Source organism: Microcaecilia unicolor, chromosome 10, assembly GCF_901765095.1.
Source record: "Microcaecilia unicolor chromosome 10, aMicUni1.1, whole genome shotgun sequence".
Lineage (NCBI taxonomy): Eukaryota > Metazoa > Chordata > Amphibia > Gymnophiona > Siphonopidae > Microcaecilia > Microcaecilia unicolor.
The window spans coordinates 202,050,730-202,065,929 of NC_044040.1; the positions used below are offsets into that span (position 1 = coordinate 202,050,730).

General features: G+C 48.1%; 1 protein-coding gene across 1 annotated transcript in view; it reads right to left on the bottom strand.

Moving 5' to 3' along the window:
* The window catches only part of TBL1XR1 (transducin beta like 1 X-linked receptor 1), a 405,824-nt gene that overhangs the window by 203,717 nt on the left and 186,907 nt on the right, over nucleotides 1-15,200 (bottom strand).

Here is a 15,200-nt window from a genome sequence, read left to right on the forward strand (position 1 = left end):
CGTGAATATCTTCTTCCACCCCTCTCTTCATCCCAGCCCAATACATCTCCCCACTACCTGCTCCCTTCCTGTTGGGAGCAGGAGAAGTGCTTGATGAGACACCATCTGCCATTGCCATGAGACCTGTTGTCTTGTAATAAATAAGAGTTGCAAGGTCACAGCTCTTATTGGAATACTGGTCCTGCAGAAGTGGGAGATGTTTCATTAAGCACTTCTGCTGCCAACAGGAGGAAGGTGAGAGGTAGTGAATGATACATACAGTGGGGGAAATAAGTATTTGATCCCTTGCTGATTTTGTAAGTTTGCCCACTGACAAAGACATGAGCAGCCCATAATTGAAGGGTAGGTTATTGATAACAGTGAGAGATAGCACATCACAAATTAAATCCGGAAAATCACATTGTGGAAAGTATATGAATTTATTTGCATTCTGCAGAGGGAAATAAGTATTTAATCCCTCTGGCAAACAAGACCTAATACTTGGTGGCAAAACCCTTGTTGGCAAGCACAGCGGTCAGACGTCTTCTGTAGTTGATGATGAGGTTTGCACACATGTCAGGAGGAATTTTGGTCCACTCCTCTTTGCAGATCATCTCTAAATCATTAAGAGTTCTGGGCTGTCGCTTGGCAACTCGCAGCTTCAGCTCCCTCCATAAGTTTTCAATGGGATTAAGGTCTGGTGACTGGCTAGGCCACTCCATGACCCTAATGTGCTTCTTCCTGAGCCACTCCTTTGTTGCCTTGGCTGTATGTTTTGGGTCATTGTCGTGCTGGAAGACCCAGCCACGACCCATTTTTAAGGCCCTGGCGGAGGGAAGGAGGTTGTCACTCAGAATTGTACGGTACATGGCCCCATCCATTCTCCCATTGATGCGGTGAAGTAGTCCTGTGCCCTTAGCAGAGAACACCCCCAAAACATAACATTTCCACCTCCATGCTTGACAGTGGGGACGGTGTTCTTTGAGTCATAGGCAGCATTTCTCTTCCTCCAAACACGGCGAGTTGAGTTCATGCCAAAGAGCTCAATTTTTGTCTCATCTGACCACAGCACCTTCTCCCAATCACTCTCGGCATCATCCAGGTGTTCACTGGCAAACTTCAGACGGGCCGTCACATGTGCCTTCCGGAGCAGGGGGACCTTGCGGGCACTGCAGGATTGCAATCCGTTATGTCGTAATGTGTTACCAATGGTTTTCGTGGTGACAGTGGTCCCAGCTGCCTTGAGATCATTGACAAGTTCCCCCCTTGTAGTTGTAGGCTGATTTCTAACCTTCCTCATGATCAAGGATACCCCATGAGGTGAGATTTTGCGTGGAGCCCCAGATCTTTGTCGATTGACAGTCATTTGTACTTCTTCCATTTTCTTACTATGGCACCAACAGTTGTCTCCTTCTCGCCCAGCGTCTTACTGATGGTTTTGTAGCCCATTCCAGCCTTGTGCAGGTGTATGATCTTGTCCCTGACATCCTTAGACAGCTCCTTGCTCTTGGCCATTTTGTAGAGGTTAGAGTCTGACTGATTCACTGAGTCTGTGGACAGGTGTCTTTCATACAGGTGACCATTGCCGACAGCTGTCTGTCATGCAGGTAACGAGTTGATTTGGAGCATCTACCTGGTCTGTAGGGGCCAGATCTCTTACTGGTTGGTGGGGGATCAAATACTTATTTCCCTCTGCAGAATGCAAATAAATTCATATACTTTCCACAATGTGATTTTCCGGATTTAATTTGTGATGTGCTATCTCTCACTGTTACCAATAACCTACCCTTCAATTATGGGCTGCTCATGTCTTTGTCAGTGGGCAAACTTACAAAATCAGCAAGGGATCAAATACTTATTTCCCCCACTGTACCTGTAGCAGGTGTTCTCCGAGGACAGCAGGCTGATTGTTCTCACGACTGGGTGACGCGCGGACGTCACCCAGTCGTGAGAACAAGCAGCCTGCTTGTCCTCGGAGAATGTGCAGTAGGGAGTGGGATTAAGTTGGGTTAACAGGAAGATATGTAGTGGGGATAGGGATCAGGCCAAGAATAGATGCTCATTACAAGAGATTTGGTGAGCCCTCCCTGCCCAAACCACAAACTTCTCTACTTCCCTCCTACTGTCACTACTTCTTGGGACCAGAAGCAGAACTAACAAAAACAAAAAAAAAAAAGAAAGAAAAAACTGGAGTGGGGCCACTTCCTCTCTGTGCTGCTGCTGGCTCTGCCAGTCCCACCCCTCTTACTGTCTAGGAGAGGCAGACCAGCAAAACCAGTAGCAACATGCAAAGAAGAAGCCTTGTGCCATTTTTTCCCGCTTCTGGTCCCAGGAGGGGAAGCATTGAGAAAATAACTATGCTGAAAGAGGGCGGGAAATGGGGAAAACTGGAGATGTTGCATCAAAAGAAACAAGATATGGTGGCTTGGCATGGGGGCTGACAAAGGAGGGGAAGTAGAGAGAGAGAATGTTGGATGGACAGGGAGAGAAAGGATAAAATTAGTGAAAGACTGAGCAAGAAGAGAGGGAATGAAAGTCCAGGGAAGAGAAACACATGGAAAGCTGTAGGTAGATGCATCCAAAAAAAAAACAAGAGGGGAAACAAGAGGGGAGGGAGGAACTGAAGACTGGATAGCAAGAATGAACAAAATCTAAGTGGACAGAGGCAGAAAAATCTTTTTCTTTCAGCTTTCTTCTTTGTTGGAGATGGATATAGTGGAGGAAATGAAGACAGGAGGAAAGAGAAATATGACAAATGGACAAGACAAGAAACTCTGGCAAGAGAAGGGAAGACAGAGGAAAGCATAAGCCAGGGACTGGGACCAACACAATTTTAAAAATTAAATGGCTGAATAAGGATTTAAAAAAAAAAAAAAAAATTTTTTGTAAGTATAAAAGTTGTGTGGTACCCATGTTAGTTCACTCTAAAGGTTAATATATAAAAATAATAAAGAAAAGAAACACACACAGAAAAGGTGATATATTTTTTAACTAGCTTGCAAACATCAAAACCTCCTTCCTCAGTTCAGGATGGAATATGATAATTGAAAAATATACTAAGACTAGTAAAAGAGGCCCGTTTCTGTGTGAAATGAAACGGGCGCTAGCAAGGGCTCCCTCCCTCCCATCCCCCCAACCCCCGCTGGAGTTCCACACCCCCGTTCGTCCGTCCCGCCCTCTCTGTCCTCTGAGTTCGAGCCCCCTTCCCCTCGGAGTTCCATGCTCCCTACCTCCCTGTCCTCCGCGTTCCAGGCACCCCTCCCCTTCGAGTTTCAGGACCCCCCTCCCCTTACAGTTGCAGGATACCACCTGCCGTTTGACTTCCAGGACCGCCCCTCCCCTTACAGGACCCCACCTCCCGTTTGATTTCCGGGACCGCCCCTCCCCTTCCAAGGACCACCCCTCCCCCTCTCCTGTCCCAGGACCCCCCCCCCCCGGCAACAGTGAAGTCGAGCACGCACGGACGCCACTTCAGACTGCCTTCGCTCTCGCTTCTGTTTCAGTTGTTCCTGTGGTTCCGTCCTCATTTCCTGTTTGCGGAAGGGCGGGACCAGAGGCATAGCTGAAACAGAAGCGAAAGCGAAGGCAGTCTGAAGCGGCGTCCGTGCTGGACTTCACTGCTGCCGGCGGAGCAGGAGGTAAAAAGTTTTAAACAGCAGCAGACTGTTGGTCCTTGTCTCCGGAAGATAGGCACGAGCCGTCCGAGAATCCAGCAGAGCTCTTATGAATTCGAGTCTCTGTACTGGGAGAAGATGGGACTTTGGGTAATTTATCACAAACCCCAGTAGCTCCAGGAGTCGAATAGTCATCTGCATGGACTGTAGAGCTCCTGCCTCGGAATTGTTCTTCACCAGCCAATCGTCGAGATAAGGGAACAAGTGCACTCCCAGCCTGCGAAGCGCTGCTGCTACTACAACAACCAGGCACTTCGTGAACACTCTGGGCGCAGAGGCGAGCCCAAAGGGTAGCACACAGTACTGGAAGTGACGTGTGCCCAGACGAAATCGCAGATACTGTCTGTGAGCTGGAAATATCGGGATGTGCGTGTAGGCGTCCTTCAAGTCCAGAGAGCATAGCCAATCGTTTTCCTGAATCATGGGAAGAAGGGTGCCCAGGGAAAGCATCCTGAACTTTTCCTTGACCAGATATTTGTTCAGGTCCCTTAGGTCTAGGATGGGACGCATCCCCCCTGTTTTCTATTCCACAAGGAAGTACCTGGAATAGAATCCCAGCCCTTCTTGCCCGGATGGCACGGGCTCGACCGCACTGGCGCTGAGAAGGGCGGAGAGTTCCTCTGCAAGTACCTGCTTGTGCTGGAAGTTGTAGAACTGAGCTCCCGGTGGGCAACTTGGAGGCTTCGAGGAAAAATTGAGGGTGTACCCTTGCCGGACTATTTGAAGAACCCAACGGTCGGAGGTTATAAGAGGCCACCTTTGGTGAAAAACTTTCAACCTTCCCCCGACCGGCAGATTGCCCTGCACGGACACGTTGATGTCGGCTATGCTCTGCTGGAGCCAGTCAAAAGCTCGTCCCCTGCTTTTGCTGGGGAGCCGCGGGGCCTTGCTGAGGCACACGCTGCTGACGAGAGCGAGCGCGCTGGGGCTTAGCCTGGGCCGCAGGCTGGCGAGAGGGAAGATTGTACCTACGCTTACCAGAAGAGTAGGGAGCAGCCCTCCATCCCCCATAAAAACGTCTACCTGATTAGGTAGATGCTGAAGGCTGCTGGCGGGAGAATTTGTCAAAAGCGTTATCCCGCTGGTGGAGCTGTTCTACCACCTGTTTGACCTTTTCTCCAAAAATGTTGTCCGCTCGGCAAGGGGAGTCCGCAATCCGCTGCTGGATCCTATTCTCCAGGTCGGAGGCACGCAGCCATGAGAGTCTGCGCATCACCACACCTTGAGCAGCGGCCCTGGACGCAACATCAAAGGTATCATATACCCCTCTGGCCAGGAATTTTCTGCACGCCTTCAGCTGCCTGACCACCTCCTGAAACGGCTTGGCTTGCTCAGAAGGGAGCTTGTCCACCAAGCCCGCCAACTGTCGCACATTGTTCCGCATATGGATGCTCATGTAGAGCTGGTAGGACAATCTTGGCCACGAGCATAGAGAATGATAGGCCTTCCTCCCAAAGGAGTCTAAGGTTCTGGAGTCTCTGCCCGGGGGCGCCGAAGCATACTCTCTAGAATTCTTAGCCTTCTTTAGGGCCAGATCCACCACACCAGAGTCGTGAGGCAACTGAGTGCGCATCAGCTCTGGGTCCCCATGGATCCGATACTGGGATTCGATCTTCTTGGGAATGTGGGGATTACTTAAAGGCTTGGTCCAGTTCGTCAGCAATGTCTTTTTTAGGACATGATGCATGGGTACTGTGGACGCTTCCTTAGGTGGAGAAGGATAGTCCAAGAGCTCAAACATCTCAGCCCTGGGCTCATCCTCCACGACCACCGGGAAGGGGATGGCCGTAGACATCGCCCGGACAAAGGCCAAGAAAGACAGACTCTCAGGAGGAGAAAGCTGCCTTTCAGGGGAGGGAGCAGGATCAGAAGGAAGGCCATCAGACTCCTCATCAGAGAAATATCTGATGTCCTCCTCCTCCTCCCACGAGGCCTCACCATCGGTATCAGACACAAGTTCACGGACCTGCGTCTGAAGCTGTGCCCGACTCGACTCCGTGGGAACACAGCCACGGTAGGAGCGTCGAGAGGTGGACTCCCTCGCCAGCACCGGCGAAGCTCCCTCCCCCGACGTCGTCGGGAAGTCTGCCTGGGAGGCGTCCGTAGCCGGTACCGCAAGCGGTACCGGTACCGGAGACCTCACCTCGGGCAAAGGGCCAGCCGTCGCCTCACCCGATGGTATCGTTGGCGCAATCACCCCCGGTACCGGAGGAGAAGGGCGCAACAGCTCTCCCAGAATCTCTAGAAGAACGGCCCGGAGACTCTCGTGCAGAGCGGCTGTGGAGAAAGACTGAGAAGCCGATGCAGGCATCGAGGTCAGAGTCTGTTCCGAGCGTGGAGGTGGTTCCGGGCTGTCCAAGGGGGAGCGCATCAACACCTCCTGAATAGAGGGTGAGCAGTCCTCCCGGTGCCGATGCCTACTGGGTGCCGACTCCCTCGGCGACCCAGAGCTCTCGGTACCGAGACGGGAAGGAGACCGGTGTCGATGCTTCTTTGACTTCTTCAAGCGAAGCATGTCACCGGAGCTTCCCGGTACCGACAAGGAGGACGTAGAATTCAACCGTCGCTTCCTCGGGGCCAAGGCCGAAGAAGGTCGATCTCGGGGCGGCTGTACTGCAGGAGCCCTCAGGGCAGGAGGAGACCCACCCGAAGGCTCACCGCCACCAGCAGGGGAATGGACAGCCCTCACCTGCACTCCAGACAAAGCACCACCGTCCGACGACATCAGCAATAGTGGAGGTCCCGGTACCACAGACGTCGACGCAGCCTTTCGATGTCTCGGTACCGACGATGCAGGAGGTAGAAGCCTCGATGCAGTCGATGCAGAGGTCGAAGACTTCGATGCTGTCGATGTCGATGCACTCGACGAGTCCCGTGCTGTTGTCGTCGAAGAGCCCGAGAACAACGCGTTCCACTGGGCCAATCTCGCTACCTGAGTCCTCTTTTTCAAAAGAGCACAAAGACTGCAGGCCTGCGGGCGGTGCCCAGCCCCCAGACACTGAAGACACGAAGCGTGCCTATCAGTGAGCGAGATTACCCGGGCGCACTGGGTGCACTTCTTGAAGCCGCTGGAAGACTTCCATGACATGGGCGGAAAAATCACGCCGGCGAAATCAAAATTCGCGATGATGACGAAAGGCACCAAAAAGAAGGGAGAAAAAACCCGTACCGAGGCCAAATAGGCTGGTCCCGAAAGCGAAAGGAAACTTACGTGGGAAAAAAGCTGGAAACACGGGAAAGGGGTAAAGACCGGATCGGTCTCTTTTTTTTTTTTTTTAAGCGAAAATCGCGAAGACGAGCGAGTCAACTAGAGGGGCACGAAACGGCGGCAAAACACGACCGTCCCGAGCGCGGACAAAAGAAGACTGACGAACACGAGCCGGTTCGGGTGGGAAGGCGGTGCGCATGGGCGTGCGAGGGCTAGCAAAGGCCTTTGCTAGTGAAGTTTCCGATTGGAGGTGGCTGCCGTGGACGTCACCCATCAGTGAGAACAAGCAGCCTGCTTGTCCTCGGAGAATACAAATCTATCTCATGCATATGCATTGCGCATACCATGAAAACTCGACTAGTTGTGTGTACCCCCCAAGGACTGCGACAATGCAGGATATCCACAATGCACAATTCAGGGCTAGCATGTGGAGATAGCTATTTACTATATGTGGTTATGTGCAGCCCCCTTTACCTCAGTATTGTTGAAACCAAAGCAGCGGAAGAAGAAATAGGAAAAGAGTAAGCCCTCTGTTGCCTGCATAAAGCCCATGTAGGCTCCTCAATCGCTCCTGTAGAAGAGTAACAATAGAAGGTTTCTTTTGTGTTTTGTTTTTTTTGGTTGTAGCCAAAATCAAATGAAGGAAAATAATGAAACTGAAGAAACTAGAAAAAGACACTCGCCCAAGAACAACAAAGGGCAGGCCTCTAGATTGATATGTTGAGACTAATGGAAAGAAAATTATCAAGTAAGAACCCATTTTACCTCCCAATGCGTCCTACAAATCAATCCAGAGACTTGTGGGATGTACCGAAGCAGTCCTCAATTGGGGCGGGGCACTACAACCTCAGCAGACCTGATCAATGATACACAGGCCGCAGCTAACACTCACTGCCACGTCAAGCCTGCAATGCCTAGCAAGGGAAAGACAGAAGACCAAGTGGTTAATCTGCAAAAGACATCCATGGCAGGACAAAGTGACCTAACTGAAAAAAGTAGCCACAAAAGCTACACAGGACTCGGAGAAGGAAGTCATTTGCACATGGGAAGAAAGTGCTGCCACCCGCAATGGCGGAGACTATCCCATAGAGAGGCCAGCCCTCAGCCAATGGCCACTGCGGCTCTCAAAACCAGATCCCCTTCCTTGCAACCAGCAAGAGAACAGCATGAGGCTATGCCAGGAGGCATTTAGGCTCAGCGCGTCAGAAATCTGATGATCCCACCACAGTGTGGATATTTTGTAAGGAGTCGCCGCATTCCTGTATACCTAAGGCTCTCCAGGTTCTGAATATGTCTTCTTCTGATCCTGCCACCGCTGCATCTGCTAATCTTACAATGGCGAGCACTAGAAGACCACTTCAGTCTTTTGCCGTGCATGAGGCTATGCAGGAAGCCATTTCTGCTCAGTGGGTCACCCTTGCCACTGCCCTGCTATACCTGCTAATCTAAAAAAGGCAAACCAGCATGGCTTTGGAAGCTGCATTACCTTTCTGAGGTCCCGAGCAAAGCATGAAGCAAAGATCTGACCAATGGAACTCACTGGTCACTTCCAAATAATATAGGAGTACATGGCAAAAGTCAAAGAAGCGAGAAGAGACAAAGGTTGATTGGGATGAACAGCAGAAACCGCCTTATGAAGAAAAAAACAGAACTGTGTGCCCCATCACCCCTTCAGAAGAACTCCGGAGGATCCCAAAAGGATGAAGTTGGGAGTTCTGAAACCCTGCTAGGACTGAACCTGGATCACTAAAGAAAACTAGGCTGCCATGGACAATAGTAACTGGTCTCTTTAAAATGAGGAACAGCCTGATCCAATCAAAAAGAACGTGTATACATGTTCTCAGGAAGCCGCTGAGTCTATGCGTCACCCAGATCTTTCCACTACTTCACTGATTCCTCAAACAGCAGCCTGCCCTTAAAAAGGAGTTATCCAGACGCTGTTTGAAGCTGCATCTGCCGCCCAGTGGTGCAACCACATCAAACGACAGGCTGTGACCGCCAAAGACATCTGCTCAAGCAATGCCCAAAACAAATCATAGAAGAAATCTGTCAAACAAGCCAGCCTGGCAACTGAAGAGGAGAAGGTCAACTGTCCGTCTTCTGGATGGGCTCCAAAATCTGTTGCAGCCAGCTAAGGCACACCCTAGCAGCCTACAAGCTGCATATAGCTGCCGAGAGAGAGAGAACTTCTGAATTGTCAGAGGAAGGCTGTGTTGAATTCACCCGTTGAGGCTAAGTTGTCTTGAAGGGAACAAGAGAGATTTTTAATTTATTTATTTATTTGTAGCATTTGTATCCCACATTTTCCCACCAATTTGCAGGCTCAATGTGGCTTACATTTGCCGTAATGGCGGTTGCCATTTCCGGGTAGCAGAATTACAAATGGTATTGCATTAAGGTGCATACATATATGGTAACATACATGGAACATGGCATATATGGAACAGATCATGGTATAAATGTATCATGTGCATATATACATGGTAAAGAAAATAAATTATGGTCTTGCATGAAGTTTCTGAGAATAAGTTGGATTGTAACACAGTAGGTCGTCTATTATAGAGAGTTGGATTATATAAATTGGATTGTAATATACTTTAGGTCATTGATTATAGATGGAGACCAAAGCTGAAAAGCAACCCCTGAAATGGTCTGATGCAGAATCTGGCCCATGGGAGAATGTGCAAGAAGATACCATTGTGCCCGGAACTTGAACCTATTCCCAGACCTGGTAGGGAAAGTAGAATCTGACTTGGGTTAGCATCCGTTGCCGAGAAGCATAAGGACTTCCCAAGCCTATGTGAAATACCACTTCCAGATATGTCAAGATTTGTGTTGGAAACAACTGACTCTTGGTGAAATTGATTACCAATCCTAAAGACTGAAGAACAGTAGCTACCTTGGATGAAATCTGCAGAGTCTCTTGATAAAGAGTCGCAAATCAGTCAATCGCAAGGTATGGATGAGCTTGCAATCCATCCTCACGAAGGAAAGCTACCACTACCACCATGACCTTGAAAAAAATGTCTTTGGTGATGTGGAAAGGCTGAAAGACATGGTCATAAATTGCTATAATGTTCTTCTGCAGGAAGGTGCACTGGGAATATGAAAGTACGCTTCTCTGAGATCCAGGGAGGTTAGAAACTCTCCCTGCTAGACTGAAACTATTACACACTGCAAAGTTCCCATTGTGAAAAGTTGAACCTTAAACACTCTAGACTCTTATGATGTCCAAACTCAGTTGCAAGGAAGCTCTCTAGCTGGAAGTACAAAGCAAAGGGAACAACTTCCCATACGCCCAATTGCAACTGTGGACAAACTCATCCGTGCCTAAATGAAGAAACATTTGCAAGGTGGCATGACTGTCTGATATTTTTGCTTGAGTTTGCATGAAGAATCCAAGAAAAATCTACAGTGGAATGGGAGAACTCCAGTTGTAACCCTGCGTTAGAAAATCCAAGACACAATGAATGGTCTGAGGCAATCTCTGGTCCACTCCTCATGAAACCTGTAAAGGAGTTCTGCTATTATGAAACCCGAGGAGTGAACCAAGACCCCATCATGGGAGATGCAGTAGGCATACGTATACCAGGAGTTGAAGCCAAGATCATTCTGCCAGCATGCAAGGCGGTTTGTCATATTGGAAGTGGAAACCCTGAAAATGATTTTCCTGTCCTGAAGCACATGGCCTCACAAAACCTATAACTAAACAGAGGATTTTTTAAAACCTTTAGACTCATCCTCTGGCAAGCTCTGAGACTTGAGAGTCCCTCAGGTCTTTACCCAATTTTCCTAGATATTCTCCAAGCTAACCGAATCCTAAGCCAGAGTCAAGATTTGGCTCGTGTGACTGTGCGAAAGTGGTCGCACATTGGCGCTAACAAATGTGGCTGAGGACCAGAGTTAGATGGTGTAGCAGAATATGGCTGTTTGCACCATTGTGCACTACAGATAGCAAGCTGCAGCGAGTCGTGACCCAGCAACCTCTAGATCTCTGTGTTCACTCTCAGCTGTTTGCTTAAACTATTAAGGTCTCTCTACACTGAAGTAGCTCCATAATAAACACTAGTTGTCCCATACAATGAAAAGGTGCAAAAATGCAATAGAAGCAATTAGAGCCACTGGTGACGCTGTGAATACCGTAATGGCTGGAGCTAGTATGCAATAGTTTGGCTAGTATTAGTGTGCAAATGAGAAAGGAGAGCTAACTTTCAGTACAGTACTATAGTGATAACTGCTCCAGTTATGCAATGATCTGCTTGGCAAAGCAAGAAGAAAGAATGAAATAAAATATGCTCCACTGGAAACAGAGCCCAGTCCACAGCTTCTAGCATAATGGACACACTGGCCTTGAACCTGTGACCTTCAGGTTGAAAGCCAGAATAAAATTATTTTAATGTAAACACTGCACCTGGAGAAAATGCCACCAGGGCAGCACAGAGGATGCAGAATTACCATGCAGACCAAGAGGAACATAGGAGGAGTGCACTGGCCTCAGAAATTAACTCAAAATGTAACATTTCTCCCAGAAACATGAAGAAGTCAACAGCAGCAAGTGCCTGACTCTAACTAAACACTGTCTGTACTGCCATGCTCTGAGAATGGGTAAGAGTGAAGAACCTAGAATAGTACCTTCCCTAATCCTGATCCCTTTCTCCCTTCCTTTTATGCAGCACACACACCATAAATCACCTTGAGGGTACCAAGCAGAGGTAAATCAATACAGAAATATTCTTAGTGGTTGGGAGTGGTTGGGAGGCGGAGCTAGTGCTGGGCAGACTTGTACGGTCTGTGCCCTGAAAATGGCAGATACAAATCAAAGTCAGGTATAAAGTAGCACATATGAGTTTATCTTGTTGGGCAGACTGGATGGACCATACAGGTCTTTTTCTGCCGTCACCTACCATGTTACTTACAGGCAGATGATCAAAAGCCCTGCGCTGTTCCAAACAGCGCTCTAAAATAGTGCTGGAACAGCGCGGGGCGCTATTAGACCTATGATCAGAGATAATGCATGCAAATTTAAGCAGCGCAATTATCTCTGCTTATGGGGTAGAAGTGCTGGAGAATTGTGCCTGAGCATGCGCTCAGCACAATCCTCCCGCACTTCTTGACAGGTCTGGGCTGAAGACCAATGAAAAAAGAAGGAAGCCCATCTTTAAATCGGAAGATGGACGTCCTCAACTGCCCTGTTGCAGGGACGGCCAAATTTCAAGGGGGGTATTGGAGATATAGTGACGGGGCAGTTGAGGACGTCCAAAATTTGGACGTTTCTGTGATGGGGCAGTTGCGTCCAAATTTTGGACGTTTCTGCAATGGGCAGTTAAGGATGTCCAAAATTGGATGTTGTTTCTATGAGAAAACATCCAATTTTGGACGTACTTAACTGCCCATTGCAGGAACGTCCAAAATTTGGACGTCCTCAACTGCCCCATCACAGAAACGTCCAAATTTTGGATGTCCTCAACTGCCTTCGCTGGTAAGTTTGCTGTAGGGGGAAATGGGCGCCTGCCAGCATGCAAATGCATGCTGGACAGGGCTCACCATTCCTCCCCAATAATCTGCAAGCCCTAACGCCAGCTTGGAGCTGGCGTAGGGATTGTCGCAGCCAGCAACCCAATCTTTGGCGCGCTAGACGCTGATCATTGGGGATGAATGTGTTAAGCGCTGATTAGCATGCATTTGCATGCTACTTGCGCTAAGAGCCCTGTTTAGCATACATTTGCATGCTACTTGAACTAAGAGCCCTCGAACGTGTTGTTTCACGCGCTCAAGGGCTCTGATCATGGGGCGGTAGCAAACGCTGGCGATAACAGCCTCTAGTGCCGGTGTTTGCTTTTGATCATCTGCCTGTTAGTGCCGGGTGCACACAAACCATAAACCACCTCAATGAGGGTACCAAACAAAGGTAAACCAAGACAGAAATATTCTTAGTGCTCAACTGCAAGAGGGTGCACAGTCATTGCCCTCAATAATACACTCACAATATAATCACTAACTGCCAAACTGCAGTTATTAAGCTTGGGGAAGCCACAGACCAGTCTGATAGTCCCACTAGACTTCCAACCCCAGTGCTGCAGCCGCTTGGGAAGCTGCGGAAGACCTGAGGACGGAGTCTTCTGACAGGAAGGGATCTGTGAGTCCCTCAGGCCAAGGCTGTACTCCACAAAGGTACCAAATTTGGAGGAAAAAAAAAAAAAAGAGGTGGGGAGGGATCTACCCCAGCTCTTCCAGCCAGCTTCAGAATGTCCAGCCGGACTCTTCATGGAGCACCAGCACCTCAACCTCACCACCTGGCACGGCGGAAAAGAAGGTGCCTGCAGGTGAATGTGTCAAAGAAAACTCCACTATACCCAGAACACTGTGCTCCCAGTTTCAGGCCGCCCAGCGGCATCCAGTGGCACAGAGGTTGGCAGGTCTGCGCAGGAACAAATATCTGATGCTGCTCCCCAGTTCCCTCACCAGGAGCCCGGCTGACAAGACCCTGCCAGCACCACCATCATAAAATACTCACCCCCCCCTTCAGGAATCTGCAACTGGAGGCAAGTTTGATCCCCTCACCCCACAGCCAGGACTAAAAACTGGCACAAGTCCACTGCGTTAATGTGAGCAGGCTGTGAGATGCTGCTTGCTTTTTTTTTTTTTTTTTAATAAAAGGCAGAAGAAAGGGCTGGAGCAAGGTACCCTCAAGGCAGACTAGTAGGGGACTGATCGATGGGGGGGGGGGGGGGGGGGGGGGGGGGGAGGAAGGGAGGGATCTGGCGCCACCAGTTATACACCTAGACCCTAAGCCTGGGCCGCCTCAACCCTAAAAGCTCTATCAGACCTGGGGGAGCAGGCCAGGAGCTAAGTAATCCAGAGCTGAATGGTTATGATCATCCACCTGCTAGACAGAGAGAATACTGAGGTTAAGGTGGCTGCACATGACCACATATAGTAAACCTCTGAAGTTCTCTATCTCCACCTGCTGGTAGAGGGACATAGACTACAAGTCTCTGGATTGATCTGTGGGACAAAATGGAAATCCACTTTTTACTTGTTGTTAATGGAATTTGGGTCAGAAAATACTTTTGTTGAGTTCAAACTCGTATGGAGGTGTATTTTCAAATCACTTAGCTTTACAAAGTTACACATTAACCAATGGAACTTTGTAAGTCTAATACTCTTGTTTACAAAGCTGAGCAGGCAATGGCGACACAGACCACTCAAAGTGAATGGGCTGTGTTGGCAGTACAGCACTGCCAGCCTCAGTGTTTTTGCTATGAGAGGGTATTTTTTTTTTTTTTATTAATTTCTTTTTCAGGCTGTTTGGATTGAATGTAACTAATTAGGGAAGGTTCTGTTTTAATCCCCAATAGGCATGTGTCCATTTTGGTACTTATTTGTGGGTATACACTGAAATTACAAAATACCTTATCGTTTGGACCCTGTTTATGTTCACTTATTTGTGTGACTATGCATGTGGCAGATTTTTTGGTTTAACATTTTGAACATTTCATGTCACCTTTGCTTAAGGTTTTTTGTCACTTTTTTACAGTTCACTTTATTTGTTCTCAGTGCTTGTTCTAATTCACATTGATTTATTTTACCTTCATACTGATTTGAATTGAGTTTTTATGCATTTAGCGGACACCTTTTACATGTATATCAGTATACATTTTGTATTTTTTTGGTTAAGATTGTGCATGTCAGTATTTTTTATTATCTGTGTTTTGGTAGTTATTGGTTTTACTGACATTAATTTGTATTGATTTGATTTTATCTGTACTATTTATGATTTATATGTTTTCAATTCATGTGTTTATTTTTTTTAACAGTTTTCACCCTGTGGGCAAAACATGGCCATGTCGGGTAACTGCTTTAATAAATGATACAGATCTTCAGAACTGTTGGTCTGCTTGGCTTCCTTTTTTTTTTTTTATTATTTTTTTTTTTTGAAGACCAAACAGCTACAGGAAATGTTTTAGTTGAAGTTACTACTGCTCAAGGAGGTGCCACCAGTTTATGAAGGCTTCACATTCTTTGTCACTAGAGTTGCCAACTTTTTTGCCACGAAAAACCTGGCACCAGCCCTGCTCAATGCTTCACCCATGCCCCTCGTCCCACTCATGCTATGCCTGAAGTCCCTCGCCATGCCTACTGTTGTACTCTTCTCCCACCTCGCTACTGTCACACTACTGTTGGCATCTCAAAAGAAAAACTGCCACATGTACATACATTCTATGAATATTTCACAAACTTTACACAACAAACAGATTTCCAGTAACCAAACTCTGCTAAAAAAAAAAAAAAAACACACATTCTATGTTGTACAAACCTATCATAAAGCAGCACTAATG